The sequence below is a fragment of the Trichomycterus rosablanca genome, chromosome 7 (genome assembly GCF_030014385.1).
Source record: "Trichomycterus rosablanca isolate fTriRos1 chromosome 7, fTriRos1.hap1, whole genome shotgun sequence".
NCBI classification, from domain to species: domain Eukaryota; kingdom Metazoa; phylum Chordata; class Actinopteri; order Siluriformes; family Trichomycteridae; genus Trichomycterus; species Trichomycterus rosablanca.
Genome location: NC_085994.1, coordinates 36338175 through 36353191, shown reverse-complemented (window position 1 = coordinate 36353191; position 15017 = coordinate 36338175). Strand labels below are relative to the sequence as shown.

Genomic DNA, 15017 nt, shown 5'->3' with positions numbered 1-15017 from the left:
GTCATGGATGAGTCCCCAGGGGGACGTTATTTTCACAGCAAGTGCTGTACTGCCTTCAGGCTTGTTAGTGGGATGGCAGAAACAAGGGTGATGAGGGCTGGGGGTAGATGGCTGGACTAATAGACTACCAGAGAGTTGTAGAGACGGCTAAAGAGGCCAAACTTTACCTAAGGCGTCTGTCTTTTGGAATACAAACACGTCGTTTGACAACTTATTCCAGCACCGCTCACTGACTGCCAGCAGACATTTGAGATCATCGAGAAATTGAATCAGAGAGTAGAAAGTGTAGCCAGTAGGACGTGACCTATTTTCTTTGTGGTTCTTGGATATCATTGTTAATTAAGGCTGTCTGTAGTGTTTGTAGTGTGACTAGTAACAACACAGAAGCTTCTCTGGTGTAACTGTGAAAGGTGGCATTTACATTTACATTTACGGCATTTAGCAGACGCCTTTATCCAAAGCGACTTACATTACAGTTACAGTATACAATCTGAGCAACTGAGGGTTAAGGGCCTTGCTCAAGGGCCCAACAGCAGCAACCTAGCAGTGGTGAGCCTTGAACCAGCAATCTTAATTGGCAGTGCCTGCAGCAGATACTAATTGGCCACCGTATCTGCAGGGTGGGGGCCGGATCTTCATACGCTGTGTAAGGACCCTGATTGGCGGAAGAGACGCCTGTGCAGAATGCAGGGGTGAGAAGAGGAGGGCTGTGCATGTTTTGGAAGAGGTGTGTACAGCGACGTGCTCTCCTCGGATGCAGTCGGGTATCTCTCAGCAGCGCAAGACAAATTGAGTGCACTAAAATAAAGTGCCGCCCCCCCCAAAATACATCACACATTATACATCATATATTTACTCACATACTGAGAAAGATGACCAATTTAGATCAGCCAACTCTCATTCTGCATGTTTTTGGGAAAGGAAGTGAAAGGAACCCCATGGATCCCCCACAGAGTATTGAACCCAGGTCCTGTGCACCAGCTCAAAACTGTAAAGTGCAGGTAATGAATATATTTTTATTGGTAAAGGTTTTATAACATATTACAATCGTAAATGTAATAATGAACGCTTAAGCTTACAAAAGCTGTTTCATTTAAGTTCTTAAATATGATTGGCAGCCTGTTTCAATGACTGTGGAATATCGTTCCATCCATATTCTGTCCAAACTGTTGGAATCTGTGATATCAATCCATTTGTTCCATTGTTTGGTTCCATTGTTCACTGCCACGAGTTTTCTCCTCACACAGGTAATGGTTGATGGGTTACATCTGCTCGCTCCCATTCTCTCAGTATTCACTAGAACCAGGACTGTTATAATTTCTACAGGGCAAACACACGCTTTACTGACATAATATCATGAGGCGATACGTTCTACCCATATGTCCAAACAAGCAGTCGTAAGTGGAATCAGATGTGGTGGAACCAGGAGAAAGGTGACTGAGGTCAGTCAAACCATGACAACCCAATTACTGCATTACAGTCCAGACACTGGCGACAAAAAGAGCTATTGACCCAACACACCAGACATAAACACACATGTATCACTAACACCTGATGAGTGTGACATTATTTCACGTGTCATAAAGTTGTAGCCTAGAGGTTACTGTGCTGGACTAGTAATCAAAAGGTCACTGGTTCAAGCCCCACCACTGCCAGGTCGCCACTGTTGGGCCCTTGAGCAAGGCCCTTAACCCTCAATTGCTTAGACAGTGTACTGTCACAGTACTGTAAGTCGCTTTAAATAAAAGCATCTGCCAAATGCCAGAAATGTAAATGTATATTACACATTTTAGCTTTTTTTTTCTCCCAATTTAGCGCACTCAATTTTTGTCTTCCGCTGCTAAGAGATACCTGATTGCGTCCGAGGAGAGCACGTCGCTGTACACGCCTCTTCCAACATGTGTACAGCCCTCCTCTTCTCACCCCTGCCTCTTGCACAGGCGTCTCTTCCGCCAATCAGGGTCCATACACAGCGTATGAAGACCCACCCACCCACACATAGTCCGGCCCCCACCCTGCAGATACTGTTAGTATCTGCTGCCGGCACTGACAATTATGCCCGCCAGATGGCGCCCAGCTGACCAGTGGCAACACCGAGTTTCGAAGCGAGGAGTTCAGAAACTCAGAGCTGGTGTGCTAGCAGAATATCCCGCTGCACCACCTGGGTGCTATTTTGGCTTTTTAAATTGTGAAAATAAATGTACCTTCTACATTTCATTATAATTCAGTTTGGAGGCGCCTAACCACGGATACGTTTAATAACAGCAGTTATTAGTAGTATCCCAGGTATTATTGTAATATTGTTTACCATTGAGGTGAGGTTTTTGCATTTTAGCTGCATAACCTTTTATTTTATTTATTATTTTCAAGGTGATTGCAATTCTACTCTGCTAAATAGATTATAAGTACTAAATTAAATTCCATTATATGTATAGACAGGTGGCTTGAAAAGATAAAACAAGGTTTGAAAAGCCACCACAGACCACCAGAACAGCTTTGACGTGCCTTAAAATTATTCTGCAGGTCTATAAACTGTTAGATGAATGCCAGACGAATGAAACACAACAGTGGTTAAAAACCTTCAATCTAAAATCTGTTATACATGATACATTTTTAAAACAAGCTACCATGATGACATTTTGCATGACTTGCTTGCAGAAAGTCGATTCTGTTACTGTGACTCAATGTTTTAAGCGAACACTGGACCCGTATATTCTCAAGCTAGACCGAAGAGACTGATGTGTTGGTTCCTTAGTGCTGTCCTGGCTGAGTCTGGGCTGCCTGGTGATGATGCTTTACTGGCCCTCATAGGACTTAGAGTCCGCTCACAATGAGCTTCTTTTCTCGACAGTTGTGTGAACGCTGTGTTGGTTAACCCATGCAGCCACAGCTGGGATTTGTGTGGGAGTCCCAAACCCATAAAGCTCACAGTTAATCTGTAGTGGGTAATTAGGAAATAGGGCGGTCAGTTTAGTTATCAGTCGATACTCTGGATTCTGTTTTCTTGTATCATTCCCAATCATAGAATCAAGTGAAATCTTTGGGTGCCAGGCTAAGCTGCAGCTGTTGAGCTGTTTTGTAATGAAAGTATCTGGAAAGCAACCAAACTGACCATTTGCCAAGCTTCCTTTAATAATGCACTTCGTTCCTGAGTTCTTTACTTGTTGGTATTTGTGATGTCATAATTCCTGATTGGATTTGTAGCCTGATGTGTTTGTCATCGTATTCTTGTGCTTTTTCCACTGAAGCATGTCAGAACTGTGACTGAATGCCAGGACTTTAGTCTCCGTGGTCAAGTGCCATGGCTAAAAAGATGGAGGGATTAAAGCAAGGAAAACACGGCGTCGCCAAGACGACCGTGCAGAAAACAAAAGTAGGTCGGGTTGGTGTTGGGCGGCCTGTTCGTGCACTTGTTTTCTTTAGCCTTGGCCAGGATGGAGAACAATTACATGCCAGATTAGAGACTTGGCTGCAGTAAAGACGTGGATGATTAGGGTTCACCTCTGGGGAGGCAGGATTGAAGTTCTGCTCTCTACAGAGTTCCAGTTTTAAAAAAAAGTGTGTGGTTGGCATTCCGCCTGTGAGGTGGCTTTGATCCTGGCATTAGTAGATGTTGCTGACTAAAGAATTCAGACTCACAATAGTGAGCAGGTGGGTTGAACTCTGGTAACTGTTTGTTGGGATGTTCTGTTGCTGGGATGTGTGTCTTTTTAGAATTGCAGATAAACAAACACAGATACATGAACTATGTTGTACGTTTAGGGATGGACACATTTGTTGTACAATCAGATTGTACGTCTGGAATATCTTTTTATTTACTTTATTTTTAACTGCTCAGTGTACTGGTAAATTCCTAGGCTAATGATATGGTAGGTGCCCAATATCCATAGCCATTTATTAAAGAGCACACTGATGCCATTAGTGCCACATTTCCAACAAATCAAGTCAACTATTGCCCTCCTTAAGCTAAAATACCGATTAATAGACCACACAATTTACAGAATGAAATTGCTGAGTGTTGAAGCATGTAAAAATCGCCGGCTCTTAGTTGCCACACTTACTATGGGGCACCAAACCATCTCTGAATGCAACATCAGCACAGGAACCTTTTATTAACTTCACACAAACCTAAATCAGCATGCACCATGGCTAGCATTACTACTTTAATGATGTAAAGCACACCACAATTCCTTTTACTTTACATGGCACCAGATGGATGAATCTAGGTTTGGCTAATTCAAGGTTAAGGTGTTTTAACCATTAAATGCATTATATGCTCCCAACTTGGTGCACCAGTTTCCTGATCCAGCATGATGGCCAAACACATGTTTGATGGGTTTATTGAGAAGGAAACTTCAGCTCTGACCCCATCCCCAGTGAACACCTTTGGGATGAATTGGAACACTGATTTCTTTATATATATATATATATTGTTGTTATGCATTTTCTTTCCAATTTCTTCCTTCTTTAAAGCAAGTCCAATAGCGTGATTGGGTCATGCTCCCTCTCCACCAATGCCAATCCCTGCTCTGATTAAGGAGAACTAAGCTAACCTGCGCCCCCTCCGACATGTGGGCAGCAGCCGTATGCATTTTGTCACCTACACTTTGACCAGTGTAATGTCAGACACACCCTGACAGCACTCTTTTCCCGTCTCTGTGCAGGCGCCATCAATCAGCCAGCAGAGGTCATAATTGCATTAGTCATGGGAGAGACCCTATCCCCACCCCTATCTGAACAACAGACCAATCGTTGTTCATGATGCTTCTCAGCCCAGCCGACAGGCAGAGCTGAGATTCGATACGATGTATTCGAGATCCCAGCTCTGGTGTTCCAGCATGTGTTTTACTACTGCGCCATCTGACAGCTGGAACAATGATTTCCAGTTGAGCGTTTCTGTCTATCGCCTGTGCCTGACCTCTTAAAGGCTCGTTTGACTAAATTTCCACGGGCACAATACAAAATCTTGTGAAAATTGTGCAACTTGTATATTATTATTATTATTATTATATTATTATATTTTGAAATTGGATGTCCAACAAGCTCATGGTTAAGTGTCCACATACTTTTGTTTAGATGTGATGACATGCGATTGTTGAAGCAGTTCAAAGTAAGTGTTGTGTTCTGACAGCCATGATATAGACACACTCCAAAGAGCCTGCAGTTATTAAACACAAACATTGTGGACTTCACTGCTAAATGACCAGCACTGTGGCAGTAAATTCATAAATTATTGGTCCATGTGAGCTTTATGATTTCATTCTTTGGCCCAGAATTCATTTCTTTCTTGGCTTACTTGAGATCCTTGATGACATCAGCGTCCTTCTTGTCACATTTCTCGGGAGTGAAATAAGTTTGGAATATCTGTGGAATTTTCTCCGGTGGTGTTACTGTGTTCAGTTACAGACGTGCGCTAATCTTCTGACTGACTGTGGTTTTTACCACTCGTTATTTTGATCCTCAAATGCTTGGACTGGAGTTAATAGGAGAAGAGTAAATACAGGAGGGGAAAATGTCCTTGGTAAACGCTAGAGTAAAAGATCTTATTGTCACGCTGGCTCATTTGGCTGCTTCTGATGGAACGTTACGGTTTCTTTTACTTAATTTGTTTTTAATGTGTTGGTGAAGGATGCATTAGAATGCTTCTGAAGCTGAAAACAAAGCAGATTCACATTTAGCACAGTGCAGAAATTATTATTTTTTCATCAAAAACACAGGAGGAGTGCTTTTAAACCAAGTGTGGTTTAATTGAGTAGTGTAATGCAGTCTCTGTACTACTTTGTAGTACACTTTATGCAAAATGAGAGACACCCAATTTAGTAACTTCCTCATTCGGCGTACTGGCTAAACATTTTATCAGCCAGGACAAAGTTTAGTATTAACATACAAATATCTGAAATAAATAAATAAAGTAGCAATGTTTGCCTGATTAATTTGGTGTGACTAAAAGAGTGGATTTTACACCCTATCCAGGTCCTACTTTATTAGCAGTTTCAGCTGGTGGAACTGAAACTGTGTTCCAGTATTTTAGATCCTGTTCTAATTATACTTGTTCAGATACTACGAAGTTACACTGTAAACATGTGGATAACTGACACAACAAATATGATTATTTATAATTATTTCATTAATCCAGACCTTTCACCAGTTTATAAAATAATGGCGAAATTACTGCTCCAGAAATGATTGTAGTGGATTTGGTCTTTAATCTACTTTAGCCAGTTTGAGCTCTGTAGGTTTCTTACTGATGAAAATTAGCTTCTGGATTAGCTTTTGTTTTCATTTCTTTGGCATCAGCAGATAATGTTTTCTATGTATTAATACCAATAATAATAATAATAATAATAATAATAATAATATTAATAATTTTACAATCGCTTCATCCTGGTCAGGGTTGTGTTGGGTCCGATTTCCCAGAATCAATGGACGCAACGCAATAATGCATCTGTGATGGGAAACCAATCCACCGCAGGGTGTCTCTGTAAACTCCCCCCAGACATAGCCAATCATGTCTGTATGTAGACACCTGACTGGCTGATAGCACTGCTGAGGATTTGAACCCTGGATTCCAACTGTAATGGCCTAGTGTAATTATTTTTTATTCACATTTTAACATTAAAAATGTGAACATGAACATGGTTTACACTGACCAATTTAGAGGTACTTTGGGTATGTTTCTCTCTCTCTCTCTTTATTTCTGTCTGTTAATGAGAGGATCCTTCGGTTTGCCTGGCTCTTCTGAAGCTCTCTCTGCGACATGTCTTGTCTTGCTTGTTGAAACTTGCCCTCAATTACCAGTCTACCCTTTGGGACCTGTGATGCCGGCAGTTCCCATTTACAGTCTGACAACCCACTTTGGTGCCGTGATACATTGTGTGGACAAAAGTATTGGGACACCTACACATTACACATGTAAAGCTTTTATGACATCCCATTTTAAATCAATAGGCACTAATAAGGAGTTGGTCCCCCCTTTGCAGCTATAAATGCTTCTGCTCTTCTAGGAAAGCTTTGTGTGGAGAATTTTTGCTCATACATTCAGAAGAGCAATTATGAGGTCAGACACTGATGTTCTAGTTCTTTCCAAATGTGTTTGATGTGGTTGAGGTCAGGGTTTCTGTGCGGCCAGTCAAGTTCTTCCACACCAAACTCACCCAACCATGCCTTCATGGAGCTTGCTTTGTGCACTGGGGCAGCCCAACATGTAATAGATCCCCGATGTGTGACATGCATGATTTTTATGTTTTATATGTTTTTACTCATCAGTGTATGTATGCGTATATAAATATATAAATCTAAAATAAGAAAAAGTATAGTAGATGTTTAAACATATTTAATATTTCACAGTGCTGATCAGAATCCAGCTCTTAATATATATATTTTTAATTTTATTTATGCATTTTCTCCTCTTTTTTTCTCCCTTTTTAGCGCATCCAATTGCCCCATTGCATCATGCTTCCTCTCTACCAATGCTGATCCCTGCTCTGATTGAGGAGAACGAAGTTAACCCACGCCCCCTCCGACACGCGGGCAGCATGCCATATGCATCGTATTACCTACACTTTGACGAGTGAAGTGCAGTCTAGCTGCGTATATGGAAGGACACACCCTAAGAGCACTCTTTTCTCATCTCTGTGCAGGCGCCATCAATCAGCCAGCAGAGGTCGTAATTGCACCAGTCATGAGAGAGCGACCCTATCCGGCTTAGTCCCGCCCATATGAACAACAGGCCAGTCGTTTTTCATGTAGTCGCTCAGCCTCAGCCGGCAAGGCAGAGCTGAGATTCGATACGATGTATTCGAGATACTAGCTCTGGTTCCAGTGTGTGTTTTTACCGCTGCGCCACCTGAGCGGCCAGCTCTTAATATTTCAGTTCACTTTTGCTATTAGAGGCTTAAAACTAGCTTAACATTTTGTGTTTTATACTTCCTATTTCCATTTCCTCTGGCGCTTCCACGCTGAAATTACCGCCGCCTGTGTTTCTTGGCATGTCTGCTAGTTTGGAGGAGTAAAACCCTGTCATTTTAGACCTGCCGGCCATATTTAAAGTGAATAGTCAGACCTCAGTGTGGATAAGCTGGTTTGCAGACCTTAATGAACTTGCCAAAGTCTTTTGGGTCTCAGTATTGTTTCTAGAGATGAAGTAGGATCAGAATTTGGGATGAAATGGGATGAAATAGCAGGGCGAGGCTTTTTAACATGAGGCTTGTCTGGATGCCGGCTCGCTTACTTAAAGGTGGCACGCGGCCCACCAGACTGCACCCAGTTTGTAATAAATTAAAATAATTAAAACACAACATTAAAAATAAAGAAAATAATTCCAAAGATAAAACGTGAAGAATCAAAACCTTTCTGGAACAGAGATTCTGGCTATGTCCTAAACGAGGTGTGCTACTAGTTGAAGAATAATATGCCATTTGGGATGCAGCCAAAACAGTTGTGAGTTAATTACACAACACTGTGTTTACTGCTCAAACCATGGACTTACATAAATAAAGAAATACAGTAAGTGCTTAGCATTAGCCTGGTTAGCATTTGAATGTTACATGTTAGGTATAGAACTTTCTTAAGTTACATAATGTGGACACCTGACCATGAGTTTGTTGGACATCTCATTCATGGGTGTTAATAGCCTGCAGTCTTCTGGGAAGGCATAGAATTTGTGCCAGTTTAGTCAAAAAAGGTATTTGTGAGGTCTGGCACTGATGTTGGACCAGAAGGCCTGGCTCACAATCGACATTCAGTCTTATTCAGAAGTTTTCTATTGGATGGGGTCAGGGGTGCTGTGCAGGTCAATGGAGTTCCTCCACACCAGAGTCGCTTTGTGCACAGGGGGACAGTCATGCTTGAAAAGGAAATGTGTGTGTGTGTGTGTGTGTGTGTGTGTGTGTGTGTGTGTGTGTTTGAAGCACCTATACTCAATCATTAGCATAATCTTCACATTCATTTAAGCATAGTGAATATTTTTATGTAAATGTTTACATTTACATTTTCGGCATTTAGCAGACACCTTTACTGTGACAGTATACACCGACGGGGCATAACATTATGACCACTGACAGCTGAAGTGAATAACACATATTATCTCATCATCACGGCACCTGTTAGTGGGTGGGATATATTAGGCAGTAAGTAACATTTTTATCCTCAAAGTTGATATTAGAAGCAGGAAAAATGTGCGAGCGTGAGGATCTGAGCGAGTTTGACAAGGGCCAGATTGTGATGGCTATACGACTGGGTCAGAGCATCTCCAAAACTGCAGCTCTTGTGGGGTGTTCCCGGTCTGCAGTGGTCACTATCTATCAAAAGTGGTCCAAGGAAGGAACAGTGGTAAACTGGCGACAGGGTCATGGGCGACCAAGACTCATTGATGCATGTGGGGAGCGAAGGCTGACCCGTGTCCAACAGACGAGCTACTGTTGCTCAAATTGCTGAAGAAGTTAATGCTGGTTCTGATAGAAAGGTGTCAGAATACACAGAGCATCACAGTTTGTTGTGTATGGGACAGCAAAAGGGGGCCCAACACAATATTAGGTCATAATGTTATGCCTGATCGGTGTACAGTTGGAGCAATTGATGGTTAAGGGCCTTGCTCAATGGCCCAATAGCATCACCCTGGCAGTGGAAGGGTTCAAACTAATCCAGTTCTCACAATAAAAGCTCACAATAGACCTAGAATGTTTTTGACATTGTATATGTTACGGACACTAACAAAGTATATTTGTAAATGTTTGACCTAAACTGTTTGAGTAACTTTTATTTTATTCAAAACTAGGGATGTAACGATCCACCACAAGACAGTTAAAAATCGATTCACATGTGTAACGATTCAAATCGGTTTACATGTATAATGAATCGATATTTACTTTAAACAGCAGAGGGCGCTGGCACTATTCACCTCGCCTAGTTGACGTCACTACAGGGTTGCCAGGTTCGGAATTTTCCAGCCAAATTTATTTTTGTGAGGATACTTTTTTTCTTTGTATTATTCATTTATTTATTTAATGTGGGATTTATTTCATATCAGTTTTTTTTACACAAAAAGAGAAATGTGCAGCATTGTTTTGCATACTTTGTACCTACCTCAGAAATAAAAGGACATTCATTATAAAAGATAAGCACAAATACAGTATTTTATTTTATTTTTTTAAGAGAAATAATAAAAGGAAACTTTGTCATAATTTGTCTCCAATTTTATTTTGTTTAAAACATTGGGAAAAAATCATATTGTGAACCCAGTATCGTGAATCGCATCGCATTGTGTATCGTTACATCTCTATTCAGAACTAGGATTCACTTAGTTAGCAAGCTAGCTAGCTTGGACCACAGACTCTGCTGCCAAAAGCTTGTGGTTTTCCAGTCATCTATTATTAATTGGGAAATGATCATATTTGAAAGAAATGTTTCCTAAAAGTTTACATTTGACTTTTGACCCACATTATTTGACACATATTTGAAATAATCTGTCCAATATCCCTCAAAAGTCACATTTTTTAGCTTTTTTGCTACTTTTTACTACTTGTTCTCCTCAGGCTTTTTAACACTGTAGCTCTGTAAACAACAAACATCTTGTTGTTAAAACATGTAAAAAGTAACAAGTTTCCTGAAACACACACACACACACACACACACTGCCACAGGCGTTAAACATTTAGGAATCTCATAAGTACCTCAGCATCTCATAAAATGCTAATGCTACAGCTTCTGAGCTTCATTAGGAACAAAAACGTCTCCTCTGTTATTTCCTGACTAATCACTGTTGAGCTTTTTTTTCTTTCATCTGCGGGATCATTTTGTTTGGGTGCCGCTGCTAAAACGATCTGCCAGCTGATTTTAAGCAGGTATGAAAATTCCTAAATAAACAAGACAGGACAAGCCTAGCTTAGCACGAGTGAAAGTGCAGCTAATGCTATCTGACTAAAACTGAGATCTTTAACCACGTGCATCATGAAATATTTATCTGTAACCCTTGTTTCACCATAATCTGTACACCCAAACTTTATTAATACTATGGTTTCCCTACAGTTTCTTTATTTTGACTCTTATTTTTGCCTTAAATGTCGACTCGGTGAACACACACATTAGCAATTGTGTAGTTATCTCTGTAGTTACATTTTGACCCTTGGAAAAAATATCTTAAGTTTATAAAGGTTAAATGGATACTGGAATTCAAGGCATCTCATGCAAGCATATATTAATTCATTTATTTATTTATTTTATTTTTTTATTTTCATGTTTTACCACTGCTTTATCCTGGTCAGGGTGGCTTAAGTAGGGCAGCGGTAGCTTAGCATTTAAGGTACTGTATTTGTAATCAGGAGCTTGCTGGTGTTCAAGCTCTACCAAGCCAATTTGCAGCTGTTGGGCCCCTAGGCCTTGTATACATGCCATAAATGTAAATGGTCATAGTTGCAGCAGACCCGATTTTCTGGGGCCAATCTTTTCTGGGGCCTCGGCTCTTCCCCCCCCTTCAGACGTAGCCAGTGATGTCTGTATGTAAATGCTAAACCGGCCAATTACACTGCTGGGGGTTTGAACCCTGGATCAAAGGATTAGTGGACTAGCGTAACTTATAACTGCGCCACACTGGCACGCTTGTTTAAATTAGTATTATAAACTTGTCCAGTGACCTCTAGGTTTTACTATAACTCTGTAGCATATTTATTTAAGTGTTGTTTAATAACTTTGTCACAAAGAGGCCCATTTTTAGGTAAAATCCTGTGTAATTTGTCACAATTTCTTTTAATTATTAAAAATATTTAAGTTATTTTAGGTAATCTTTACATGTATACATTATTATTATTATAACTAAATGGTAGGTAAATTGGTGGGTAAGTACATGGACAGACAAACAGATGGACACTTCAAAAACACATTACTTCAAGCCAGTTTGACGTGTTTAGTATGACAGAACAACATTTGTTTTTCCCTTTATATACTTTACATGTCGTCCAAAATATTGAAAACACCATTAATAATCTAATGTTAAAGTACTTGGATAAGAGTTTTTCTAATCTTCAGAACACATTCCATTTGTCTCACAATGTTAATACACGTTTGGAGCATTTCAAGGAAAAATTGAGTGCATTCTTACTCTTTAGAGGTGATGTAAAACTGAAAGGAGAAATCTTGCAATCGGGTTCAGCTGCTCTGTCACAATTTCTCTAAAGAAAGATGATCCAGATGTTGAACTAATGATTAAACGAACACTGGAAGCATATTTGATCTATACACTGCTCTAAATACTTTGAAATTCACACCTATAATTTTACTGGAATTCATTCCAAAGGTATTTTTGAATGGTAGGACTGTTCAAAATGTCACCTTGTAGAACAAAATCGCTTTGGGACCTTTGAGGTTTTTTTCTTGCGATGAAATGTTCCAATTTCTGTAATTATAGCAGCAGAGATCGTTCAGTGGTATTTTACAAAATTTACAGGATCCAGTATAAGCTGACTATAGTTTTTCTTCCTCAAGGTTTACTTATTAGTTTAATACCAGGCTCCACGTGTATGTGTATCCTTCCAGCACTAAATAAATCTCAGTTCAGTAGTTGTTAGGGTGTTGACAACCACTCGGTTTTGAACAGGTAAATGACTTTCATTAAGCCGGTTAGGCTCAATCCCAAACAAATTCCCTTTTACTACATATGCTTACTTAATAAATACTGTTGTTGAAGTTTGGTGGAGAGTCTTTTCTGTTTCAGCATGACTGACCCCTGGGCACAATGTGAGATCAATAAAGACATAACATCAGGACAAATTTGGTGTTTGGAGACCTCTGTGGCTTACACAGAGTCATAATTTCAGCCCCAATACACACCTTATGGATGAACTGGAATGTCAATTGTGAGCCAAGCCTGCTCGCTCAATGTTGGTGCCTGATACACAACTGCTTTTTTAAGAAATGGGCACAGTTAATGCCCTACCACATTAGCACAGTTAAAGGTATTATGTCTTCAAAAGAGGGCCAACTCCATATCAGAGCCTGTGGTTTTGGAATTGCATGTTCAGAAAGCTCATGGTTGGGTGTCCACATACTTTTGGTCACCAATTGTAATAAAGTAGCTTTCTTTTTCAAAAGTAAACAAGCCCTCGCCCCCAGTTTGAACCACTTTTAAAATTTGAAAGCATTTGGGTGACACAGCAGCCTTCAACTGGAAGGTTGTGGGATCGATTGCTTGCTTTGCCGTGCTGCCACTGTTGGGCCGTTAAGCAAGACTCTTATCCCTCTCCGCTTTGGGGCTGCTTAACCCGCTGGGATACATGAAAAACACAGGCGTTCCATTTGCTCTAGATTATTAGTGGAAGGTTGGATAGTAAATTATCTCCTTGTTGCTGCAACAGCTACTGTGTAAGGTGACGGCATGGGTGGTGGAGGAACATTGAGAGCACAGCGTAATCTTCTAAACTCTCTAAATGAATCCACCACTTACTTGTATAGATGAATGCCTAGCGACTTCACACGACAGAATAAGGTGTGTGCTAGCTTGTGACCCTCCTCAATCATTGTGGGTGTAGTGCAAGTGCTGGAGGCTAAGGGAAAATTTCTAATTTATTAAAAAAGTACCATAATTAAATGTACCGGAGCAAAAGTAGCTCATTACTGTAGACTCTGCTCATAGGAATACGGGTGTGGAAAATTGTGTGGGTGTTTGCCCTGTGGACAGAGAGCTTCTTGTTTTACAAGTGTGAGAAAGAACGTGTTCAGCCTTTAGTAAACAGAGAAGCCCCACATGTGGTGAAAAACCTCGTCAGTGACCTCATCTACTCATCCTTTAGTCATCCTTTAATCACCACCTCCAACGCATCAGCTTCTAAAACCTGAGTTAATTCCTCTTTGTTGATTTATAGATTCCACTTAGATCCATTCAGATCTTGAACTATGTGACTATGTGAACAATTTTTTCCCATTTTCCCCCCTATGTAGTCATTTCCAATTCCTGGATTCAAGGAGATCCACTTTTTATCACCTGGCAGTTTTGGGTTCCCACACAGAGCCATGCTAATCGTCATGTGACTCCCCTTTCCTTTACTCCCTACTCTTGCAAAAGCGCAGACCAGTTCTGGAGATCGCGTATCACAGTGGCAGCAGGATAAGACCCCGTTCAACCTTTCCTCCCTTAAACACGGCCATTTGTGTTTGTGTGGATGCCTGGTCAGGTCCGTGGCTCTCAAGTATAAACGCTTCCAGTTGTGTGTTAGCACATTAGATTAAATTAGATTGCAGTAGCCAGTCTGTGGCCACTTTTTATTACCTGGCAGTGTAGGGTTCCCACACAAAGCCATGCTAAGCGTCATGTGACTCCCCTTCCCTTCCTCCCCACTCTTGCAAAAGACCAGACCAGTTCTGGAGATTGCATATCACAGTGGCAGCAGGATAAGACCCCGTTCAACCTTTCCTCCCTTAAACACGGCCATTTGTGTTTGTGTGGATGCCTGGTCAAATCAATGGCTTGCAAGTTTAAACACTCCCAGTAGTGTGTTAGCAGATTCGTTTTTATTAGACTGCAGTGCCATCAAATTTTTAATTTAATAGTTATTCCTACACCATCAGAATTCATAATCTAATAATCCTGAAGTACTTTCCTATCCCCATCAATTAAAAACGCTTGCAGAAATCCCCAGACTGCCGTGACTTGGGGAATAAACTCATCTCATATTGACTTTAATATAAAGGTTCTTGGATGGTGGGTTTCTAATTAGCCTGAAGGACGTTTTCAGGGGACGTACTCCTGCTTTTCAGCTCTCATTTAGTCCCGGTTGAGCTAATTAAAATCTATACATGTTCATAAGTCCCCATTCAGGTCATCATGACCACTGCAGCTGCAGCTTCTGGAATGATGTTCATCCGGGGAAATAAATTCACAGTAAAATTGCCCTCTGTGCATGAACGATGGAATCTGATACCTGTTCTCAGCCTGGATCTGTACGTGCTGTGATAGATGACTGGGGAGAGATCTTAATACACAAGGTTTCCAAATTTCCTTTAAATTGCCTTTTACTTATAATTTAGAG

The 15017-nt window shown here is 40.7% G+C and overlaps 1 protein-coding gene across 1 annotated transcript in view; it reads left to right on the top strand.

The window, feature by feature from the left end:
• Window positions 1-15017, top strand: part of bmp1a (bone morphogenetic protein 1a) — a 67975-nt gene that overhangs the window by 14514 nt on the left and 38444 nt on the right. The window lies entirely within an intron of this gene.